General features: G+C 41.1%; 1 protein-coding gene across 2 annotated transcripts in view; it reads right to left on the bottom strand.

Moving 5' to 3' along the window:
• Positions 1–19,877, bottom strand: part of sema4c (sema domain, immunoglobulin domain (Ig), transmembrane domain (TM) and short cytoplasmic domain, (semaphorin) 4C) — an 86,458-nt gene extending 66,581 nt beyond the window's left edge. For both annotated transcript variants that reach the window (XM_029510937.1, XM_029510936.1), the window contains exon 1: positions 19,525–19,877. The gene's annotated coding sequence lies outside the window, so the exon portion shown is untranslated. The remainder of the gene's footprint in view (positions 1–19,524) is intronic.
• Between the last annotated feature and the right edge of the window lie 4,317 nt (positions 19,878–24,194).

Here is a 24,194-nt window from a genome sequence, read left to right on the forward strand (position 1 = left end):
CTGTAGCTCTGCTCCGCAGGGTTTCAGATGGAACGCTTGGGCCAGACCTGGAATCACTGTAGTACAACAGCCATGTGGCATGCTAAAATGTCTTTGAGCAAGAAACTGCAGGTAAGTTGCCAAGCAGGTGCACTGTTCAAGAACAGTCCAAAAACAAATGGGTTCTTGGGCATGTGTAACAAATAACAGAAAATCAAATGCCTCAACAAGCGGTTTGTACGACTATGTGAGGATATCTTACAATTATTGCAACACCGTTGTAGATGCTGATTGGCCAATGCCCCACGTTTTTTTCCTTTCATCCTTCTATCCATTTTCAGGTTGTAGCAGCAGCAGGCTAACTCTCTAGGTATGTCCCCCAGTTCTTTCTGGGCAGCCCTGAAATGTTCTATCTGGAGATGTCCTCTTGGAGAAGGTGTCCAGGGGACATTTTGACTTTTACTGCTTTGATGTCTACACCATGTCCCCAAAGCCAAAATTATACTTCCTACTTTCCTGTGGACTTAGAAGGTGTAATTTGGTAAGCTACCTGTATCCATGTGGGTCAAAGTGGATCATCTATTTGCAGCCTTAAAAATAGTTTTCACTATCACTTGCTCTTCCGTGTGATCCCAAATGCAAATAAGTTTGGAGGCTAAGTAAACTAAAAATGATGGCTTATATTTGACTGGCTTGTGCTTTATGTATCTGCACGGAGCCGATGAACACAAGCAAAGAGTGGAACATAATTCTACAAATTAAGGATAGAACCTTCAGGCTGACAAACTGGTAGGTTAAGATGGTATTGTGCTAAACAGTGTATCCCAGATGCCCCCCTGTCTGAAAGTCATCCTGGAACATATATCCAGTTCTGGCCAAGATGCTTTATAAAAACCCTCCAGCATGCACAGCAAGTTGGACATGTCCTTAAAATATCCAGATGGAGGTAACAAAAGGGCTTCCAAGTAAAGTGTCTGCATTACATAAAAAGCACAAGAGGCGGTGTTTGCTCTACTGTTGGTTTGAGCTCCACGGCTTGTCCCCAAAACCCCATTTGCACTTTTTAAATCTGTCCAAATCTGTGCTATACATGGATCTTTGATCTGCAGGCTAACTATTTGACCTGCAGAACCATATAAATCGAATTGAATGTGTTTGTTCTAGAGTGTTGCACTTAAAGGTCAGACATGAAGGAAGAAGAAGGAAAATTACATGCATTCACAATTTCTTTCTTTCTGTTGTTAGGAAAAGCTCATGAGCATAGCTGGTTGTAACATATGTTGACAGGTAAATAAAATGCATTGTTAGGCTTAGCTTTCTGTTTACCACAGTTGGGTTGACTGGTCCAATGATGATGCTTGAGTTTCTTCAAGAAGCACAAATGCTGGTCTGCACCGCTATCCTTTGTAATAAAATTCTGTAGGTGGCACTCTTTTCCTTTTAAAGCCCAGCTGGCTGTCGCTAAAAATGCAAATTTTTCTAGTTATTCCCAGCAAACTGCTGCTGCTGCTGACAAACACAAGACACATGGCTCCACATGATGCTACTTGTTGCAGGGGATCCTTCACGGGACTCACTTACATAACAGTGAGTGTTTACTACTACAGAGCTCAAGTAAAACAAACAAATAAGTTTTACGAAAAGAGAATTGAATCACTGCTGTTATATCATTTTGCAATAGCAAGAGCAACAACGGGTGTGGCAAATGAACAAACCCCACCATCAAACACTGTTAATTAAAGTTATATAATACACAATGTAAATCCCGTGAGACAGATAAGTAAGCCATGCCAGATCTTCAAAGGAGCTCAGGAACAGAACATATGACACGTTGCAACCTCGGTGGATCAGTAAATGCAGAGCAGCTGGCAAAAATTCACCATTCGTTCTGGTTAGGCTGTGTTTAACATTTTGGTTGAAAAGCAATTTCTTTTTCCACCTCAATGAAGCTGTTTTATGATATTTGTGCTTCTCTTGGATGCTGCGGAGTGGAGAGATGGCAGACAGTGAGGGTACAAACACAAATCTTGCCAGCTGGGTTTGAGCACACTGTGTTGTTGGTAGAAGTTCCACAGCTCAGACCTGTGAAGACTTAACAGGAAAAAAATAAAATAAAAAAAATAAAATCCTTTCTACAGTGAGGGCACATTTTTTGGTGCAGTGGAAAAGCACTGACATGCCCTCATGCTCTTAAGGGAGAACATATTTAATGCTGCGCCTTTTGCCTTAATTTATTCCTGAGGATATGTATTTGGATGTGAGTTCAATGATTATTCGAAAATAGAATTAAAGACAAGCCAGGCATTTACATTTCCCTCGGTCTTCTGTTGCTGACTAAATGGTAAACAACTGGCAGCCCAGACACCATGACCAACAGGGATTATATCACCTCGTCATGAGATCATAGCCGGCCTGTAGCCAATAGCTCAATGTGCTTCAAGCTGACAGGACTGCTGAAGACGAGATTAACCTCTCCACTCAAACCCTGGCTTCACTTACATTTCATCCATTTCCAATGTGAGCCTAACTGGAATCAATGGTGGAGTAATGGAGAGCGAGAGACCATGTTAAAGTATAATGCAAACTGCTAAATGCAGTTTCTGGCCATTCAATGCGCGCAGAGAGCTTAGCGTATAATGTTGTAGAGATAAATTCCTTCTGGCAAGCAGGAGGGGAAAGGGAGAGGTTTAGGATGTGAGATGCAGCTGATTAAAGGTAAACATCTTTGGAAGCTGCCGATTGTAAACACTTGGTGTAGAATACTCAGGATTTAGATGCTTGACTGTTCAATTGCAAAAGAACAACTTGGATTCAACGTTCTCTGCACAGTTTATTTTTGTCAGGGTGGAAAATTCTCTGGAGCTGCTTTTACACTGCCATGTGACAGCCAATAAATACCATACAAACAACAATCTGTAAGGTGGGTTTGCAGCTCATTAAAGCAAGTTTCACTGCAGGGTTTTACAGACAGCAGCCCAGAAGCAGCAGAGAAAAATCATTACTTCATCTACATCTAAAATCAGCTTGATATTATTCAAAGTGAAACATAAAGATTAGCTTTTAAATCTTGAAATGCATTCGCACAGATTGTCATCACATGTAGCTTTGTCACCAGGGGGCTTTTTAGACTTTCCAGCCATTACGAATTGTGGAACTTTTTGAATAATATCAACAACAACAGACCTCCGTTTCAATCAACGTGAAGCTCGCTGGTAGCTGACACGTGCTAAAAGATTAGGAGTTAAATTTAGAATGGAAAGAAGTCTCAGGTCCGGCGAGTGGAAGCCACATCTGCGCAGAACCAAAACCGATGGTGAGCTGGCTGTTTAGACTGACTGACAACATGTTTGAAAAAGGACATGTCAAATTCAAGACAATACTAGGACCATACCGGATGCATCCAAGGGGAAAAGTCGTCTGAATTAAAGTCACTGAGGTAAACACTTAAGTCACAGTGCCTTTGTTTCTAATAAAATTGATTTAAATAAATACTCTAAATTACACCAAAAAGAGAGAATGACAATCCCTGGCCCTTTAAATTAGGTTTGGAAGAAAGAACTAGGCCATTTTGTTGCTGCAATGGAAAAACAAAAGTGGCGGGGTGTCTGGATGACAAACACAGAGGAGGGAAAATGACAGTGGTACAAAGAAATCATATAAAGACCGACAACAAATGAAGTGCAGGGGAGGCCTGTGGTCACTGAGCAGAAGTCAGAGAGCTGCTGACGACAACAATCACTGCCTCACACTTTTTTATCTGCAGTGCTACGGTACTTTCCTATTCTTGTCTGGATCAATCTATCTTACTTGTGTGACTCTCTTTCATCATTTTAGATACCTCTCAGACTCCCATTCTCTCTGTATGATTTTTTTTTTTCTGTTTTCATCCTTTATTTCAACCTCTATTTTCTTTTTTTTTTCAATTCTGTCTGGTACTTTCTGACTTTTTATCTTGTCTTTATGGGAGGGTCTCTGTATGCCTCCTTGTTTTGTCTTTTTTCTGCCGAGCACTATATCTCTGGCTTTTTCAGTCAATTTTTGTTTGAACGAACGAAAAACTTTTTGAGTTTCCACTAAAGGCTTAGAAGAAAGCATTTATACCACTCTCTTGCCTGCAAATGTGAATTTGCTGTCCAAAGCTGCTTAGCTGGGCATGAAGACTGGATTCAAGGTGAAATGGCTAGCCCTACTCTGACTTGAGATAGCCTGCACTTCACTGATTAACAATTTATGCCAAATTGTTAAATCCATGAAAGTCCAAATGATGAGAAAAATGTGCCTAGTATTACTGTGGGTGTAGTTCTGCAAGGAAAACTTTAACCCGGCTCTGTCCACCATACCTTAGGAATATCCTCTGCTCCTCACTGAACACACAAACCTCAGCATAAAGCTACTAAAAAGGAAAAAAAAAAAAACATAGACGTTCATCTTTTTTTTTTTTGCTCTATCTGACTGGCTTTTTCTGTCCCAAGTCTAAGCAGCGCCTACCTGTGGAGTTCTGCTATTTAATTGAATGATGAAGTGTTGATGAATCTCAATGGAGATCAATAGGCTGCCAATACACAGACTCCAAAGAGACACACACATACACGCACACAACGACACACACACAGGCACGCACAGAGCAATAGAGATACAGACTGATATGTTCCTATTTGAGTAAAATGGAACGCTTTCTCAGGTGCATGCTCAGGTGAATGATTTTGTGCATGTGTTTAGGTGCACAAGCAATAGTACAAGTGACTCTCTCACACACACACGCACACAAATTCCATGCCTTCTCCAAACTCCTGGGTCTTTGTGAGTCAGCCTTGTCAGTGTGTGTGCACACACATCTTAATCTCAGAATCTAGACAAACCCAGCTGAGATTCTAGTAAATGTTGTTAATAAAATCTAGTGGGAGGTCTGTCTGCGTTATTGTGGTAATGCACACACTCAGACGCACACACACACACACACACACACACAAAATAATACAGACGTCTTCAGAAAGGGGTTTATATATATAATTAATAAGACTAAAGCGATACAGACACAAAGCACTCAAAGACACACCCTCACACACACACTTAAAGTCAAGGACATAAACACACTAAGACACACACTAGCACAGGTACAATAGACACATACTTAAATTTAGACACAAAGAGATAAAAATGCACAAATATTAATACACATTCACATTGAAGCAGACACAAAGAAGCCACACAAACTCAAAGAAACAAAGGCACAGACACAAAGAAACTGAGCTACACGCACAAACACCGTAAGAGACAGTATATGGGCCTGACAGCATGCAGCAGCAACATCCGAACAGAGGCAACACGGTTTGATAGCGAACGCAGCTCTAGAGACAACAGTTTTGTATGGCACATACAAACAGTGGCATTCAACAACATGGCAGCTCTGCGCAACAAAGCGAGTGGCTGTCCAACTGCAAAAGCGACTAATGACATATAAAAATGCATGCCTGAACACACACGACACAGACCAAAGTGGAGAACTGAAACGCTCACACAGGGACATGGGCTGGGAATGAACACATATATGTGACATTACACACGCGGAGCTGTCAAACACAACCCACACGTTTAAGCTATGATCCGCCTGCTGACTATTCTTTATTACAGGATTTTAATCAGAACAGACCGGGGCCCGAGAGAGTAATCCAGCTGCTGCTTGCCTTTGTCCTAAGCCTCCTCATTAAGCATCCCTTGACATAAAGATACAATAAAAAACACTTGAGTTAATGACAGTTTCTGCCTAAATGGAATGGTTGCCGGGAAAATTATTCAGTACCAATATGGTGCTTAAAGGCTCAGGTGTCATCCAACTATCACAACCTAATTAGAGTTTTAACACATGCTGAGTTACAGTTTGCAATTTTTGTTCAGTTACTCATGATAAGTGTATTTTTATTGAAGGCAGTTGTAGACCCTTTCAAAAGAAGCATCGAAAGCAACTTTTAAAGTTGCCCAGCAGTAGTACCGCAGGTTGGGCTCGATATAAACACTGAGCAACACAGGTGAAGGGGTTTGGTGGTGTAGAAATGTGGAATTGTGCTGGGGCAGGTTTTTCTCCTGTAGGCTCTGTTTACCATACATTATAACAGCTCAGAGCTACTCTTCCTGTCTTTACGGTTTCAGTTACACAGGACGGTGTTTGTTGCAGACATTAGAAATAAACTCACTGTTATGTCTGTCAGTACGAGGCTGTTGAATTGTAATGTGGTAGTTCCATTTTGGTGTACAAACAACTATTCTATCACTTATTCTATTATGTTTCATTCAGTCTGACACAAATATTTTTTGCCCAAACATGCTCTTGTAACTCCTTTTTCCACTCTCTTGCCTGATTGTCGGACATAAATATGAAGCCACATAGTTTAGCACAGGGACTGGAAACAGGGATTATGTCCAAAACTGCCATCATATCTGATACTTCTGATACTTATACAAAATCCACAGATAAAAAAATTATAATGTATAATACTCTTGGCCTTATAAATCTACAAATTTCCATTTTTGTACAACCTGGTTTATTTTTGAAATTGTTTATTTATTTTTTTTATTTCTTTGCAATAACAATACAAAATCAAAAAAGCACAGCTAGTGCAGACACACTCACAAAACCAGCTGCTTTTAGCCAGCTAAGTGTGAGGAAGGGACTCTGCAAGAATTGCACTCACACACATACCCGCACTCGCGCATATACGCAGCAGCTAACTTAATTTCAAAATCAATTAATTAAAAAGGAGGGCCTTCTCCCACAGGGAGTGAAAGACAAATTTGTGGAATTTAATCCTGGTACACAAATCAGAGCTATTCAGCTGCAGAGATATGAGGGGACGGGATGGATGTAGGGGTGGAGGGTACTGTAGATGATCAATGAATTTTAATTTTGAAAACTTATTTAACGCTGATGCTTTAATTTGATATGATTCTTGCGTTTCCTTCTTTACTGTATGACATCTAGCCGTCTATTTACAGAAAGATCTGAGAAAGTGAGAAAGACAGTTAAGATAGAGAGCACGGCTGTTGTGTGTGCATGTTTTTGTGGGGTTTATCCGCATCCTTCTTTCACTCCTTCACTGTCTCTTTTTGTTAGTTTGTAAAGGGACGTGCTATTGATTTTTTGACATGCTGAAGCAGAGGGGACCTTAGTGTATATGTGTGTGGGTTTTCTGTGGGTGTGCTCAGTAACCAGTCTCACCTTGGGTAAAAAAATTAGAATGAATGGTTCTCTCCTGTCCCTGATCTTCCTAAAATAGACTTTGCCTAATAATCACAATAAAAAAAGCAAAACACAAACAAAAAACACAAACAGTGCAGGATAAACTGTTCCATATGCCACAGGTCTCTATGTGTGAGAGTGAGATAGAGAGGAGAGACGTGTGACTGCGTGTGCATGTATGAAGTTGTGTGTACAAATGTGTTTGGCAAGCAATGTGTGAATGTGTTAGGACAGGTGGGAGTGTTTCCTTGAGAAAATACACAGTTTTCCATATTTCTCTGATGTTATGAGCGTGTGGTTGAGCGCTTGTGATCGATTGGATGTGCATGTGTGCACATGTGTGCGTGCGTGTTTGTGAAAGCTTAAGTGGCGAAAGAAGTCATTTCAAGTAACAGTTTCCTCTGTTTTGATTTGTTGATTCATCATTGATTTGATGATTGCACATGCCATATGCACTTTGATGCTATCGGTCCGCTCACTTCTTAAACATATATTCCTAACGGGATGTGCACAAATATAAATTCAAAAAATTTTTAAACCAAAATAAATAAATAGATAATAAAAATAAAAATAAAATAAAAATGGAACTTTGTGGTATCAGCCTTTCCTGTTCAGTAACAGGGACACAGAAAAGGAGACTGGCGTATGGAAATGAAGACATGAAGATGGCAGGTTAGAAAACAGCTAACAGGTTGCAACAAATAATGTAAACCACAGGTTCACGACAACACAAGGATTAGTCCAAATTCATCAGATCATCAGGATATGTTCATTCTGACTGTTAGGTGTAGGCATTTTTTTTATATCAAAGCATTATATTGTATTATAATTGACAGGGGTATAAGTGCATTGTTTTGTGTGCAAAATCTTTAATTTTATCAACAAACTAATGGTGTGGTCCCCACAAATCCCAGCTTTTAAAACCCAAAATTGCTGGCCCAAGTTTGGTTTGAAGGCTTTTGGTGTTGCGGTCTGGAGGCACGAAAACAGAGCCCCTTGGAATCGATAGAAATGATGACACACTTCCTGATTAAGCCTTGGTCTTTCGTACCAGGGGTGGTGAGTGGGTAACAAAATCTAAAGTATAGTAGAGCATGCTTTCTCTGCTAGCAGCTGTCATGCATGCACAGCTAATTTCTGCATTTTAACTCAAAACCAGCTTTCTTCGTTGTTCCTTCAAATTACTTTTTGCAACAGCTGCAGGGTGGGCAACCTGCTTCCTGCTTACACAGGGAAGTGTTCTTGAATAGTCATATTGTATGTGTTTTCAGGCTTGTCAGTATGGATAGAGATTATTTTTGATACAGATTGAAGATACTTGTTTGGATTGAACATGTTTCGATTTACAAAAGCTTGCAACGTTTCAACAGCTTCCACATAAATGGGCTGATGCTAGCACAGTACATTACTAAATATAGTAGAGTGGAAGCGACATAAAAGCATAATAGAACACCTAAAGAGTTTAAGTAAATGCTTTCTGAAGAATAAATAACTGCGTGATGGAATGTCTCAAATGGTACACCATATGTGTTTGTGTGTGTTTGCAACAGGCTACATGGGGAGAGGTCTATTACAGAAATACAGGGAACACAGCAGTGGTGAACAAAGGGAAGAAAAGACAATAAAAGGGATCCCAAGAAGCAAAAGACAGAAAAGGATTGATTGAAAGAGAGTGAGAAAGTTGATGGTGTAATTGTTGACTGCTGGTGGGTCCTTATCTTGGTTTCTCAGGGCTGTTGTCTGAGCAAGCTGGTTTCTTTCTTGCTTTCCAATCTCGGCCTCTCTCTCTTGGAGTGGACAAACCTGGCAGCATGAACACTTTTCTCTGTTTCCCCCCTCTCTGTAATCCTTTCATTTTCTCAACCAGTTTTTGTTCTTTATCTCCTTTCTTTCATATTGTTGTGGCTTCATCCCATTGAACATCCCATGCCTTTATTTCTTTTCTTCTCTCTCCATCTTTCCACAGTCAGATAGAAAGCAGTGGACTGGAAAAGAACAGCAGGGGGGGGGGTTGGCTGCAGCCATCTGGAGGTCAAAGGTGAGTCTGCAGCAGGATAGGGGGCGGGTGATGGAGCAAACACAGAGCCTGTCTCTTTCGTTCATCCGCCTCTCCTGTCCATATAACAGCCAAACATCTCAACAGCATAACTATTATAGCTGCAGCTGGCCTGAAAGGAGACTAGTGCCAGCTAATAGATTGGTAACCAGAGCTAGCACTGACAACCAGGGGAGCCGCTAGGCTAGCAGGGGATGCTTCAAAAGTAAGAAGTAATTTACAAAGTAGAGAGAAGTGGCAGGCGCCCGTTGGTTGGAGAAAGAGGCCTAAAGAAAGTGAGCAATGAAGTATAGCTGTATTTGGACTTGATACAAGGAGTTAATAAGGTCTAGGTTTTCATCTGTTTATAGCACCACAGAAACATGAAACAAATCTACTGCCTGTGATGAGGCTATATTGAGCTTTGATTTAGTGTTTATATTCTTAAATTTATTTCCTGATGCAGAACAAGTGTAGGATACGAACTTTGAAAAAAGGAGATACAACAAAGTAACTTCAATTCAGCAGCCTTTTTTGATGACTGAATCAGAGATTATTTCCATGTAGTTGCCTTGTTTACAATTTTTGGTGCACTATGACAGAGCGAAGATCACAGCAGCAGAAGGTTTTGCAATAGAGATGTCTTTGTAAGTTTTACTGAAAAGAGGATGACTACTGAGTGTTCAGCTTCTCTAATGTCGCCTTTCAACAATCTTCATGGAGAAGAGGAAACACTTCCATGCAATTATGTCTGACATTTCATAACCTCATCATGGAATGCAAGTAATTTGATTATGTGAATGTGTAGCACAGAGTCTGTATCAACATACGGACTTTCTTTTTTTTTTTTTTTTTGAAAGGCATTTTTAAAACTCTGTAGTATCAGTCAGTCCCAGATACCTTGTGTCTTCAGTGTGTTCAGTAAAGTGTCAATCTCTATGATGGAGCTTTTAAATAGCCCTAGTCGGATGCTCTGATTGTTCTTGTGTGTGTGCAAATAGACTCTGTCTGTATGCATCACCACAGTGACACTACAGCTGTGCGTCTACTGTTTCTGCTGTTTCTCAGTATCACGATTAAATATTCAGCTATGTCAGGCTGATCCCCCTATCGCATTGAGTATTGACTGTGGTATTCTTAGATGCTAGCAGGATCTAATTGCATCTATCATGGGCAATATGGAAAGCAGGCAAGTAGGTGGGGAGGTGGCACCGTCAACGAAAACAAACAGCAGGTTTGGGATATGTGTGTACAGCCTGTATTTACTCTTCATTCAAGGCAAAAAAAAAAAAAAAAAGGGGGTTGTGTTGAACAAATCTTTTCATAAGAAGACACAGTGAGAAGATACCTTGCTGCAGTCTGCGGTTTGTGTGAAGCCTGTTCAAAGAAAAGGTGGCTCATGAGCTTAGATCACGCTGAAGTCATCATACTGAGATCCATGAGATGAAACTATAATTATTCACACAGCGGGCAAGGCATTCCACTGCCCTTCACTGCAACTTAATTCACTTTCTACAGATCAAGCTGGCTCTTTACTGGGGCAACTCCAATTAAGGAAAAGAAATACACCTCAGCTGTAGCGATATTTGCACAGAGTTTCACACATTGTTTTTCCACACTTTTTCACACTCTCCAAAACGCCCCTGTGATGCTAGAAAGAAGTACTAGCTCAGTAGTAAAAGCCACGCTGGTCTGTCCATTGATTTCTCCAAAATAAAAAGTGGCTTTGGCATTTCAGTAAGACTTCATTGGATTAGTTTCCAAGCAGCATTGCAAGGCAACTTTGAATTTCGAATTAAAGTGCAGCGCTAAGTAAACATCTAGAATCTTATTTAGAAGTGGCTTACGACTAACTTTGATTTTCCTTACAGGCCAAGGTAACGCTAAACAAACATAACGGGGAAATAAGTAGCGAAGCGTGCGGTCCCCTAACAGCTATGAAGGCTAAGCAACTCCCACACACCAGCTCAGCAGAGATCTCAGAGAGCAGCCATGTAGGGGCCCTCCTGCTGGTGATATGCTTGCATGGGCTCCTCTGTAGTGCCTACCCTGGAGAGAGGCCATTAGCCAGGCTGCAGCGCCTTCCTGAATAAACTGTAGTTCACCAGCCTATGAGCCGAAGGGCAACTTTTTATTGTCCTCTCCAAACTTTACGTGAGTGTGGGGCGATAGTTTGGGAGGGGCTGTGTGTGCTGGAGTCTGGAATACAGTATGTGTGTGTGTGTGTGTGTGTGTGTGTGTGTGTGTTCTCTTGCTGCGCGCTCCTGGCACTTCCTGCCTACTAACGGCCGGTCCCACGGTAGGGAGGGTGAGCTCTATCAGGCCAGAACAATGCCTAAAAAAGGCTGTCATAAAAACAAACTACTGTGGTCTGGTCAACCCCCTACCCCAACCTTTCATCTGCAACATTATTCACACATTCACAATCTCAGATGTCCAGTCAATACTCTGGACTGTTATCTTTAGTCACCAATGCACACATATTTGCATACTCTATCCAGGACAGAATGCATGAAGTAAAAAAAAAAACAAAAAACAAGAAGCAAGAGTTGAATATGCATAAACATGCACTCTATGCAAGGTACATACTCACGACAATGTTGCCACTGACAGTACACAATAGGAGCCTCTGCATTCGTGGTGTGAAACAGCTCTGACATGTCCCTAGAACCAAAATAACAAAAAAAAAAAAAAAAAAAAGAACAATTGCAGTGGTCCTCCGAACACACAATACTGTGCGGACAACTGAGCCTGAGCAAAATCTGCAGAGCCCCAACAAGCAAAACAACAAGCAGCTGATGAACAGCCACATCCACGGCCTCAGAAAGCATATTGAATACCTTACATGGTGCCCCTGAAACACACTTGGCTGACTGACAAGGTTTTTGGCCAAACATATTGTCTCTCTTCCATCCAGCTTTACATTTTCCACCAAAGCCAAGCAAGGACAGACACAGGAAACAAGACAAAAAGCAAAAGATGTGTCAAGATGCTATCTGGAACGGAAATTGCTACAAGTATCAAATATTATGAAGAGTTTCTTTTTTTCATGAGTCTGACTTTGAATCCGTTAGAAGATTGGAAAAGCACACAGCATGACTGCATCAACATGGATGCGCAGTATGTAATGAATGGAAATTTGAAGGACCTTTCTAATCATATACTTCAGTGTTGATGGACTTTTACTATTTCAGTTAAGATTTAAGGATGGTAATGAAATATGAAAGCTAAGCCTTGGCTAGTTCACGTCATGTTAACGTATGGATCAATTACCGCTGATGAAAATGGACTAAGGCACACTTTCATTTTCAATCTCGACCATTAATTGAAATGTGTGCAAAACAATGGTACTTATCATGATCAAAATTTTTAATCATTGTCCAGTGCTAATTGCTCATTGCTTGTTTGTTCAGAAGTTTGACATCATCCACATGGCTGTTTTTAAGTTGGAGCGAGGAAATGACCAACATTCATGACTATTTTATTCAATTTATTAACTTTGGTCCAACTTATCAGGCTTTCCTTGAGCTTAAATTTATATCATAAAATGTGTCTTGTTTTCTCTGAATACTTGACAGTCCAAAGTGATTTCTTTTACAGGGAGACATAGAAAATTAGAAAATCATCATAACTAAGAAGCTTAAACTAATAGATCTGCCATTTCTTGTGTCTTGACTCATCGGTTGTGTCAGCTCCACTTTGACATTTTGAGAAACACAGTTAACACTGTTGTCATATTTGTCTGCACAATATATGGCTAATCTTACAATCCTCTGACTGCAGCTTTAGAACTTCCTGTACTGAGCAATAAAATGAAAACAGTTTTCAAGTTGATGTCTTGTGTGCATGTTAATACTTAGAGATGGACTGTGCTGTCTTCACTCGATGACATTATTTTAAGAGAACACTATTCCATCTCAAGCACACAAAAAATCAATTTATTATCTTTGACTCTGTGTGCTGTTTTACATAAAAACTTGGATGGAGACCCACTTATTGAAATACACATTAAATCAGAGAGCAGATCAACATAGATAGATAAATAGAGTGGGGGATAACTGATAGAGAGAAAGAAAGAGTGAGGCTGGCAAATAGCAGATGGCCCAAAGTGGTCAGCTGGTACCCAACAAGCAGGTCAGGGCTCTCCTCTCTATTCTACCACTTATAAATAATGCAGAAGAATGGAGCTGCCATAGCACCTCCACCAACCTTCTTCGTGAGGCCTCCAAATCTCCCGGCAAAAGCCTTTATATTATGGTGGGGAACAATGTATTACTCTCTGTCTGCCTGTTCGTTTCAGACGACAGTAATCAGATTTGGGTGAATATCTCACCACCGCAATCTGACGTTTTTTAAATTACATCGATCAGAGAGGGAAATTAAAGGTCCAAACGAAAAGCTTTGATAAACAAAGCTTCCACAGGAGAGAAACGATTTGATGCATCCAGTCACAGTTGATCCACATATTTGCCTCCAGGAACATCAGTATGCACCATATTGGATTTTCCAACACTCTGACTTTGCTGGAAACACTTCTCCCCCCTCAGGGCATATTTATTTATTGATTGCCCCAAAGGGGGGCTGCATCATTCATGGAGGGTGACAAATATTTATTACTGTTTTGTGTTTTCTATAAATACAGTGTATACATGTATACAGTGTTTCACAATTTATGGGAACGTAAATTGGTATGTAAAATGCTAATGAGTCTTTCTAATTTAACTGAACTGAAGCGAGAGAAAGGTCCATAATAGCTACTGCCGGGGCATTCTGGGTACTGGCACTGCTATTAAAGCCACCGAAGATTACTCTGCTTCCCTCTATCTAAGCATAGTTTTCATCCACAATAGGACGAATGTGCACGTGTCTGTTCAATTAATGTTGAGCTCCATAAGTGGTAACTTCTGACACGTTGGCAATACAAAAATGACCTTATTAAGCTAGTTGTATTGCGCTGAATTGACTGAAAAAGAGAAAGAGGAAAAACTATGTGTGCGTAAGTGGCTGAGAGAAAGAGTAAAAGATAGAGAGGGCTCAAAAGGAGGGCTACATTTCAAAAGAGTAAAAGCGCCTTGTCTCGGAACAACTGCAATCACAGCTGCTGCCAAAACCCTCTGGATCCATCTTCAGTGCCTGATGGAAACTTCTCAACCGGTCTTAAAGCCACTGAAAGAGGTGGGGGAGCTGGAGGTTGTGCAGTGTGCCTTGTGTGATTTAGCTTGTGTTCCACATTAATAGTTTGTTCCCTGACATTGTAGCACCAATGAACCATCCAGGATCAACTTCTACACCTAACCCTTTCTTTGGAAAAAAAAAACAAAACAAACAAACACAAAAAACAGCAGCAACAACAACAACAAAAAGACCAAACAAATAAATATCAATAAAGAAAACACACAACAAAGAGGGAATATCATTACACATCATCAGCCTATGTCAGATTTGCTGTGCTGAAGAACACAGCAAATCGAGAGGCACATTTAGGAATGATGCAACTGGTATACATCATAAAGATCTTGCAAATAGAGCAAATGTGATTGTGTGTGATTTGAGGTGACAAAATTGAATCTGTTATGCAAACAAAAGAAAAACCCCAGATTTTTGAGGCTTTAATGACGAAGAAAAAAGCAGTTCTACTCACAGCAGGAAATTGTAGACTGTGAGGAAACAGAAAACATTATAAAATAAAATAATATTTGACTAACTCTTTGCAGTCTCTGTTTATTAAACAGTGACATTTCCAAAACAGTTTGATTGACGCACCAGGAATCCTTTCCTTAGCACAAAATGATTTTGTGCTAGCTCCAGTGTGGCGTACCAAGTCAACTACTATATAGCAGATGCTAATGTTTAGCATGGAAACAAGACCAACAACATTCAGAGCAGACGCAGGCGATACAAAAAAAAAAACTGAAAATCATGCAATAAGTAGAAAAGGGTTTATAGCTAATATCTGATATCATATCAGAAGCATTGGATTTTAAACTTGGGGTAGTCCATCATGTGAATCCGATATCCCGTCAAACTAGAGTCAACATATGGTTTGCTCTTGCAGCATTTCTCTATTTGCTTGTGTTTGTGGATTTGCAACGCATTCTCTGCAAGACAAATTGTCCAAAGTAATTTTTATAAATTCTGGGCTACAGATTTCCTGCTGGATTGATTCACAGCACAAAGCAGCAAAGGCTGCTTCAGGGCACAAATGAAGGAGAACGTGCTGTTCTTCTCGTTCTTTTCATACAGATCACACTCATCTGACAAAATAGCAGATGGTGGAAAGGGGTCAATGAAACAACCCAATAAACAAAACAAAGGGTCTTCCGACAGATTTATCCTCTACAGGAAAGGCTGAGCGAAATAAAGATGCAACTCAGGAAAAGAGGAAGGACAAGCAACAACTGCGCAGATCTCAAGGTTTTTGGTTCTCAGTCTTCATTTTGACCAAAAAAAAAAAAAAGAAAAAGTCAGCAGCTGTCTCAATCAACTCTGATTATTGTAATTACATGTGATATGATGTGTAATGTGACACCGATATGATAAAGTTGGACAATCCTTCTGCACCCATGGGCGATCAGGTGGCCACATGGTTGTAGTTTATACTGCATAGGCACATAAGCTCAGAGCAGGAAAGCCTCTGGTTTGACTAGTTCACTGTACTCTTTACTGCATGGCATTGCCTTTTCCTCCGGCCCTTGGCTTCTATTGGCTCTACACTGTCCTATCTAATAAAGACTTAGAATGGGTTAAAAGCTTTTTAAAAATTGCTTTCTGTGTGTGTGTAAGTGAGTGTGAATGAGTGTGTGTTGTGAGTGCATGTGTGTGTGTGTTTACTGAGCCAAACCGCTGTGTCTTTTTTGGTCCACAGCTGTGCACATAAAGTCCTTTTCTCTCTCTCTCTCTCACATACACACACACACACACACTATATAGTTCAGGGAATCCTTGATAATGAACTAATAAAAATAACATGATGGCATCATACAGACTTGAAGGCATAAAAATACAAGGTTCATATCACTCTGACCCTGAAGCCCTGAAGGGCCCTTTCACCAACATGTTCCTGTAAACAAGCGTCTTCCCTTCCTTTTACTTTAAACATCAACGTATTCAACCCAGCCCTGCCTCCCGCTGTTCCCCTCCAGCTTCCACACACTTCACCTCAACAGACTTTGCATCTGGTCTGCCATGAACCATATATATGCTGAACACAAACACATCACACAGAGTGAAGGGACTTTTGTCCCCCTGCAGTATCAGACCATGGAGGGCATGGTCAAATAAAGAAACTCTCTTCAGCTTAGTGGGAGCTCAGCGCGCAGAACAGTTCGAACCAGCAAACAAAAAAGCCAATCAGCTTCTAAAAGAGATTTTTTTTTTTGTTTGTTTTTTTTACAAGGAAAGAAAGACAGCTATTGCAGGAATTAAATCGCTGGTGGGATGAAAAAGGATGTTTTGAAATAATGTCTCTTGTGGGAAACTGGCACATCAACTGTTGATCAGCAGAGCATGTGAAAAAAATCCTCTCCCACCATCTAAAAAATGATATTGCACAGGCATTCACATCACCATAGCCAGCATGAACACAGGCTGAATGGTCTGAGTGTGTGTTCCTGTGTGTGGAGCCTTTGAGTTGAATAATCAGAAATCATCCCATTATTTCAGGGAGTTTACCTTGCTTTCAGCTGCTCACCACGTGGGCTGCAGGATCTGTTGCATTGACGTGATGCATGTGACACAGAGATGACAATTGAAAGCATACAAACACATACACACAGAGTCAGACAAGAAACATCTGGTGCAGTGATGATGTAACGGCTATGATGCAATGTTGGCCCTTTGGTGTCAAAACACACACTTTATGCCACTTATGTGAGCAAACGCAAAAACACACCCACTAAGACAGATAGTGAATTGCGGGGACAAGATATGCAGACGTGAATGCAACTATTTTGATAATTGAGTCATTGTTTGAGGCACTTTAAAAAAAAAATTTTTCCAATAGGGATTTGCAGTGTTTCTTTAATTTTTGATATGAAATTCGTTATTTGGAATTCAGCACGAAAGCTGAACAAGATTAGATTTTAGAAGATGTTGTCTGGGGTCATCGAGGCTTTGATGGACATCTTATTTTCTGGTCAAAACAGCGAACCAGTTAATGAAGAAAATCACTAAGAAATTCATCTGTTATGAGAACAGCCGTTAAAGCCCTGTAGTGAAATGATGGACTGCAGGAGCAGCGACACACAACTCGCGCTACGATACCAAAATAATGATAAAATTGAATGTTTCAAGTGAAGCTGCACACGCACGCCTGAAGCTAACTCTAAAAGCTTGCCTGTGTACATGTGGGTCTTTGTCTTCCTGACTATTTGCTGGATAATTATATGTGTGTTAGGAAGCGTGAGGAGTGTGTGAGGGACGATGGAAAGGAGGCAGGCCATCAGGATGTGGAGTCCATTGTCTGTCCGACAATAAAGAGATCGAGTCGGCAGGAGTCCTGTGGTTCTCTCAATGGTGGTATTAACATCTGGGGCCAGAGGGCTGCAGTGTGAATGGTCGTGTGTGTGTGTGTGTGTGTGTGTGTGTGTGTGTGTGTCTTTATTGCAACTGCCCTGTATAAAACTGGATTTTCAAGGCTTTTTGTCCAGACTCCAAATAAAACAGATCATGAAGAACCCTTCAAAAAACCAAATTGCTTTTAAAAAATGTCTCTATAACCTGCTTCTCTCTTGTATAATCTGCTCTGTGCGTTTCTATGAAGGATTATGTGCATTCTTAAAGGTCTGTGAACTTGATTTCACAAATTAAAAAGTGAGTCAAGTGAATTTCGTTGGGATTATCCCGTGCCACATCCTGCTACACTGCAAATGTCAACTTGACGCTCCGTGTTAATGTTGAATATTACCAGCCAGTCACCTTCCACAAGGAAGAAATCCTAAGACACACTTTATGAGAAAAATTAAACAAAGATCACAGCAGTAAATTGGATCCTCCAGGACTGTAATGCTCACATAAAGTTGTCCTCACCACCCCCTCCAGCCCACATGGCAATAACATGGCTCCACTGACTTACCCACAACCTTTCTGTCTTCAGTTTGTAAGCTGCCCTCCCCTCGAACTGTCTGACTGTTAACTGGTAGTGGCACCACACAGCTTGTTAAAAAAATTAAAAAAAAAACAAGCAAGGGAGAAACAGGCTGGACCCCCCCCCCCCCCCCACACACACACACACACACACTTCTTCCTCTGGTTCTGTGTCCAGTGTGCACGCCTGCCCGCTCTTCCTCCTCAGCAATTACAGCAATCACTCAACTGAAACTAATGCTTACTTCATCAAGGCAAAAAATAAATAAATAAATAAGGAAAATAAGGGAAAAAGCTCTCTGAAGGAATATCTCACGTCAGTGGATTATTGTCACCATAAGAGCTTAGTTTTTGAGTGTCAGCTGAGCAGAGGCTGCAGTTCGGGGGACTCCTTGGGTTCATTGCTCTGGCGGCGGATGAGGACTGTCACACATGACACCTCCAACTGCTCCATGAAAATGAACACTTTAACGCACCCCCCCCCCACCCACCACACACACACACACACACACACACTGTTCTCCCAATAAGATGCTGCGGAACTCAAATCAGCCTGCGAACACCTTATCCAAATGAACTCACACACAGACAACAGAGAATCAAGTCACAAAGAAAGTGAGCAGCACGACTGGATGCCATAGAGAATACCTGACACGAACCGAGCAAAGACAAGTGCCTAAAAGTTAATCACAGGACAATGCCCCGCACTCCAGACTTCCAGACATCACCCACGGGCTGACGGCGAGAGGTGAAGTGGCTCTTCCTGGTTCAATCAGAAGTGTGATACTGTGCAGATCGGACGGCGTAGATGCATTAGGGACAGTGATGTAGATATGCAGACCCCAGAGTGACTTGATCCCCATCCAGCAGCTGCTGACCGCAGTGCGCTGTGTTTACAATGCGCGAAAAGGAGATAAAGTTGCACCACGCCGAGCCAAGATCGGACAGCAACGCGACATCCAGCACGATGTGTGTCAAGGCGTCTTATTTACAAGGAGGAGCAAATACATAAGAGAGAGAGGGAGACAGAAATAAAAAAGGTCGGCTTCGTGGCAACAGTTGTTGTTCCACAGACTCGGGATGAGGATGTTTTCTCCGTTTGTCTCCCCCGTCTACTTTTTTTTTTTTTTTTTTTTAAACCTCCCAGCAGCTCTGCACACAGCAAACAGATAAATAACGGACACAAACTTACCGTGTGATAACGGGGATTGGTGCTGATGATCCCAGCCGCCGCGTCCTGCGCTTTCCTCTCCGTCTTCCTCTGACGACAGATCCAGTATCCTTTCCTCCACCTCTCTCTCTCTCTCTCTCTCTCTCTCCCTCGCTCTCCCCCTCTCTCTTCTTTCTCCGTTATCTCGGGTTTGTTTTTGAATCGCTGTTATAAATGATTCCACGTCCCCCCCCCCCAACACACACACACACACACACCACTCAACGACCTGGCATGTTCGGCCCGAATTTGTCACTTCTCCCCTCTTCTTTGCTGTATTATGTGAAATGTTTTAGGCTGAAAGGCAGATCGAGCCTTGTGATCCTGTCATTCAGTTTCCACACAGAGGGACTGGCTCTCCGCGCAACTCCCTCCCAAGGCTTTGTAACGCGAAACCAGAGGAGGAGGAGGAGGAGGAGAAAGGGGAAAAGGGAAAGAAAGAGAGAGAAAAAAAAAGCGTCAATTTTATCCTCTATATAGGGCGCGCTGGGTGGATCTTTCATCTGCTTCTCCGTTTCTGCCCAGAAGTTTGAGCAGTCCACATATCACGGACCTATCGGATCTGTCGGGGCGCTGCGTATCTGTGCCAATCCCGACTGATGTCTGTGTGTTTCTGTGTGCGTGTGTGTGTGTGTGTGTGTGTGCTGCAGTGTGTGTGTGTGCGCCCCCAGCCTACTTCTGCAGTACGCATCACAGCAGGCTTTCAAAAAAAAAAAAAAAAAAAGGCACACAAACAAGTCCCCGCCCATTAGCCTCTCTGACTGAGGGCCCCGGCACAGACAGAGCCCCCCCCCCCCCCCCCCCCCCCCCACCTCAGCAGCCGTTAGACTGCTTCATTAAGACCGTTTCATTGTGAAGGTCTGTTTTAGCTAAGTGCTTCCCAACCCGGGGTCTGACCTGAGACACCCAGAGGTCCCTTTTAACGAGATCCAACAGCCAAATGAGCATGTTGTGGATCAAGGCGGTTAAAGAGACCATTGTTGGCCCTCACTTCCTGCACTACTCAAGTACCAATGAGCAAGGCATTGACTCTGAATGGTCCGACGTGTTAGGTCCTCATCTGGCTCACAGATTAGTCTAATGCAAGCAAGACTCTCCCAAAAATACAGACTGACAGACCTAAGGCCAAATACTTTGTACACTTTATGTGCTGGTGAACTTGGTCCCATGTTACCATAGTAACCAGTGATACCTGCACTGATCAGCAACATCTAACAAGAACAAACAGTAATACGGCTCATAATTTGCGGTTTGCTAACATTATTACTTCTTTGCCAGTCTTCCCCAAGTGGATTGTAACTGTTGAATTCTCTCACAGGAAAAATGTCTTCTGTGCTGTGCTGCTAAGAAGGAGCTGAGTGGTTTTTCTGTTTTGACAAAAAACAAAAAGAAAAAAAGCCATAATTTACCCAGAATTCATCATACCGCTGTCCAGTGAGCCTAAGACGTATTCAGAGATGATCTCTGTGAAACCTCCCCTGTTAACACTAATATAACAGTAACCTATTGCCTTGAACAGAGGAAAATGATGTAACACATCTAATGTTTTTGTTTTGTTTCTGATCTCGTCTTTATTTTATTTTTTTTATTTCGTGTAGAGATAAATAATGGATCCTATGAGATGGATGGCTTGTGGAGGAGCAGCTAAATCAAACGCTGTTAGCGTCATTTCATTTTTCTACATTTTTAACTCAATATGCATCTGACCCCGAATCAATAGTTTTCCCGAGGACAAAAAAAGGAGCCATTTCTTTTTGCCCTCTGTTTGACCAGTTGAGGACACGCCACATTTTAGCCACAGTCACTTTGCCATATGCTATATGCATCATTTCACCAACCATTCACACAACATCGCTCATGCGTGACTCATTGCCACATACTCTTGAAGAGGCCACTCCAGCAATCTAACATCATATAAAGCACAAGGGACAAGACTTTTAAAAAATGTCAGTGTTATAAGTATTGTGAACAGAGACATCCCCATGTCATATTTTCACCCTGTCTGGGGCCATTTGGTTGCAGGCCTTTACCGGTGTGTGTGTTTCTTCCTTTTATTAAATTTAACAAAGCTGATGTCTCAGCAGAGACCTGTTCTCACTTGCATGTCTTGAGACAGTGGGAGAAGTTTAAATTAGCAGCCCTTTAACTTAACATGTTAACTTTAAAGCACTCCTCTTCAGCTAAAATCCAGATTTATAACTGTGTCACAAAATACATAAATTCAAGACAAGAGCAGTGATTTCAGTGAATTATTTACAAATGATCAGTCGGAGAAAAAGTTGTGAGAGTAGTGAGAGAGATAATTTCTTTCTTTTTTCTTTCTCTAACTCAGTACACAGTAGTTTATTATTTCTTATTTCCCCATTTGGGGACAAATAAAGGAAGCTGGGTTACCCAGCCTAAGTATAAGTAATAAGCAGATCCTCTGGTGACGCATTGCTGGCAATCGTCTTCGATGGAAGTAGCTCAAGTTTGTCCAAAACATTGCTACATTTCTCCCTTTTATGAAAAGGAGAAAAGTCTCGAATCTGGAATGTGAGCTAACACCACATGCTGTTAACATCCCTTGATAGCAACTGGTTGTGCCAGTTTATTTTTAAGGAGCATAAGCCAATGGTAAATGTCCAACATCTGCGCCAATTGTGTCATACCATAGTGTTGGACATTCATTTTCATACATGAAACTGATGCAGTACAATGATCAGTTGGGCACTTTCAATATAAACTTGTACAAGTTACAAAATTTGTGGTCAACTCTAACATGGAAAACAAAGCTATTGAGCTCACAGCTGCATCACCGCACTGTTTAGTTATGAAGTGTGACTTTACAAAAAAGGGGGAAAATGAGAAACACAATCCCGAGCCAAGACTAGAGCAATATGAAACAACAGGAAAGATTTTGGATTATGAGCCAAAGATTAAGTGCACAGATTAGAATCATAATCTCTACGTATTAACACAGGAAGCACGACAAATTATTTTTCTCTCAGTGTGAATATTGACGTAGATGAAGACACCTTGGGGCTTTTTAACCCCCAGTACAAATCAATAAACTGATAAGAACGCAGCTATTCCCCAAAGCAAAAGATCAAATATCTTGATCTGCAACTAACTAACTGCAGGAATAGATTCAGCATTTTAACTATGTGAGTATGTGAGCTCATATCCTGCGCCTCTTGGCTGGTGTGAAACTGTCTGCTGGAGACGTTGTAAAGACATTTGCCCAAATCCTCAAACAGACAGATTACCAAATAAACAAGGCTGAATTATAATGCTCATAATCTGAAACGCACATTAGATTGTAGACACTGCGGCACAGATCTATTTGCTTTGAGAGTTAATGGGTTTGCATTTAGGGCACTAATTTGGAGTCGGACTCTCATTCTGCAGTGAGTTAAAAACAGCTCAGTGATGAAAAGGAGAAATAGCATGGCCTTGGGCCACATCAAGAGCCGCCGATGAGAAAATGTGGGTTTCATGCTAGAAAGTTATGCTTAGTATGGTAAATACGGTCTTCTAGGAATTTAAATGAAAGCACAAACAATCCTACATAGACCTTGACCTTCCCAGTATGGAGCTTTTTCAGTAGCATTTCAGAACAAAAGACTATGATGAAAATTAATTTACAGGGATTATTTGGACCCAAGGTTGGCTAAAATAGACCTCAGATATATAATGTGAAGAAGCAGTCGCGTGTGAAGTGCCATGCCTGACCTCAAGTTCAATTTGGTTTTGATGTACTGTGCTGCCTATTCAGCAAAAGGCACAGAATAAATTTCAGTATACAAAATTACTTGATGTGATATATATATTTGCCTGCACTGTCAATTTCATATACCGGAGTTATTTCCATAGCTTCCAGGCCTGTAGAACTTACTATAGTCCTTACTATCTTCAGGAATACAGTCTTTCTTCTCCACTTCCAATAAATATAAATAAATAAATAAATAAATAAAAGGAGGCAGATCCAGATTTATCACTGTTATGTTCTATCTTTTCTATCTTTGGTAACAGAATTCTAGTTAGGTGGTCAGGGATGTCTATTTGAACTTTCTATGAGGGGAATACATTCTCTCTGGTTATCCCTATCTCTCTTTTTTAAATACCTAAAAGTGCATCACATTATATACCACACTGCACCAGAGTTTAATTGGCATTTCCTCGCCAGTGGGAGCTTTTCGATTTCTGTTTTTTCGATTCCTGTTTTTTTTTTTTTTTTTTTTTTTTTTGAACACCTGCGGTGGGCGTGAGGGAGCTCTCAATTTCTCAGCATCTTCTGTTTATTGGGCAATGTAGAGCTGTCAACAGACTGAAAGCAAAAAACTTTCCGGCATCTAGCAATGTCATTGCGTTGCTCATAAGGCCTGAGAGTGCCAGAGCATAAATTATAGGCTAATGGCTCACAGTCAGCAGCTCAGAGCTTTCACTTAGTCTGGTTTTCACAGCATCTGATAAACAATAATAACAAGGATATGCAAGTAATTACTGCAGTGCAGTAGTATGTTTTTCAGGAATTAATACGAGAGGATAAAAACATACTGATTTGCATGCTCCTTTCGAAGAGCTTCAATAGATCATCTTCAGATTAGAAAGTCTTGAAATAAATCACAAGTTTATAATGTGCTGCTCAGATAGAATGCATTTGTTACCTC

Source organism: Echeneis naucrates, chromosome 9 (genome assembly GCF_900963305.1).
Source record: "Echeneis naucrates chromosome 9, fEcheNa1.1, whole genome shotgun sequence".
In the NCBI taxonomy this organism is placed as follows: Eukaryota; Metazoa; Chordata; class Actinopteri; order Carangiformes; family Echeneidae; genus Echeneis; species Echeneis naucrates.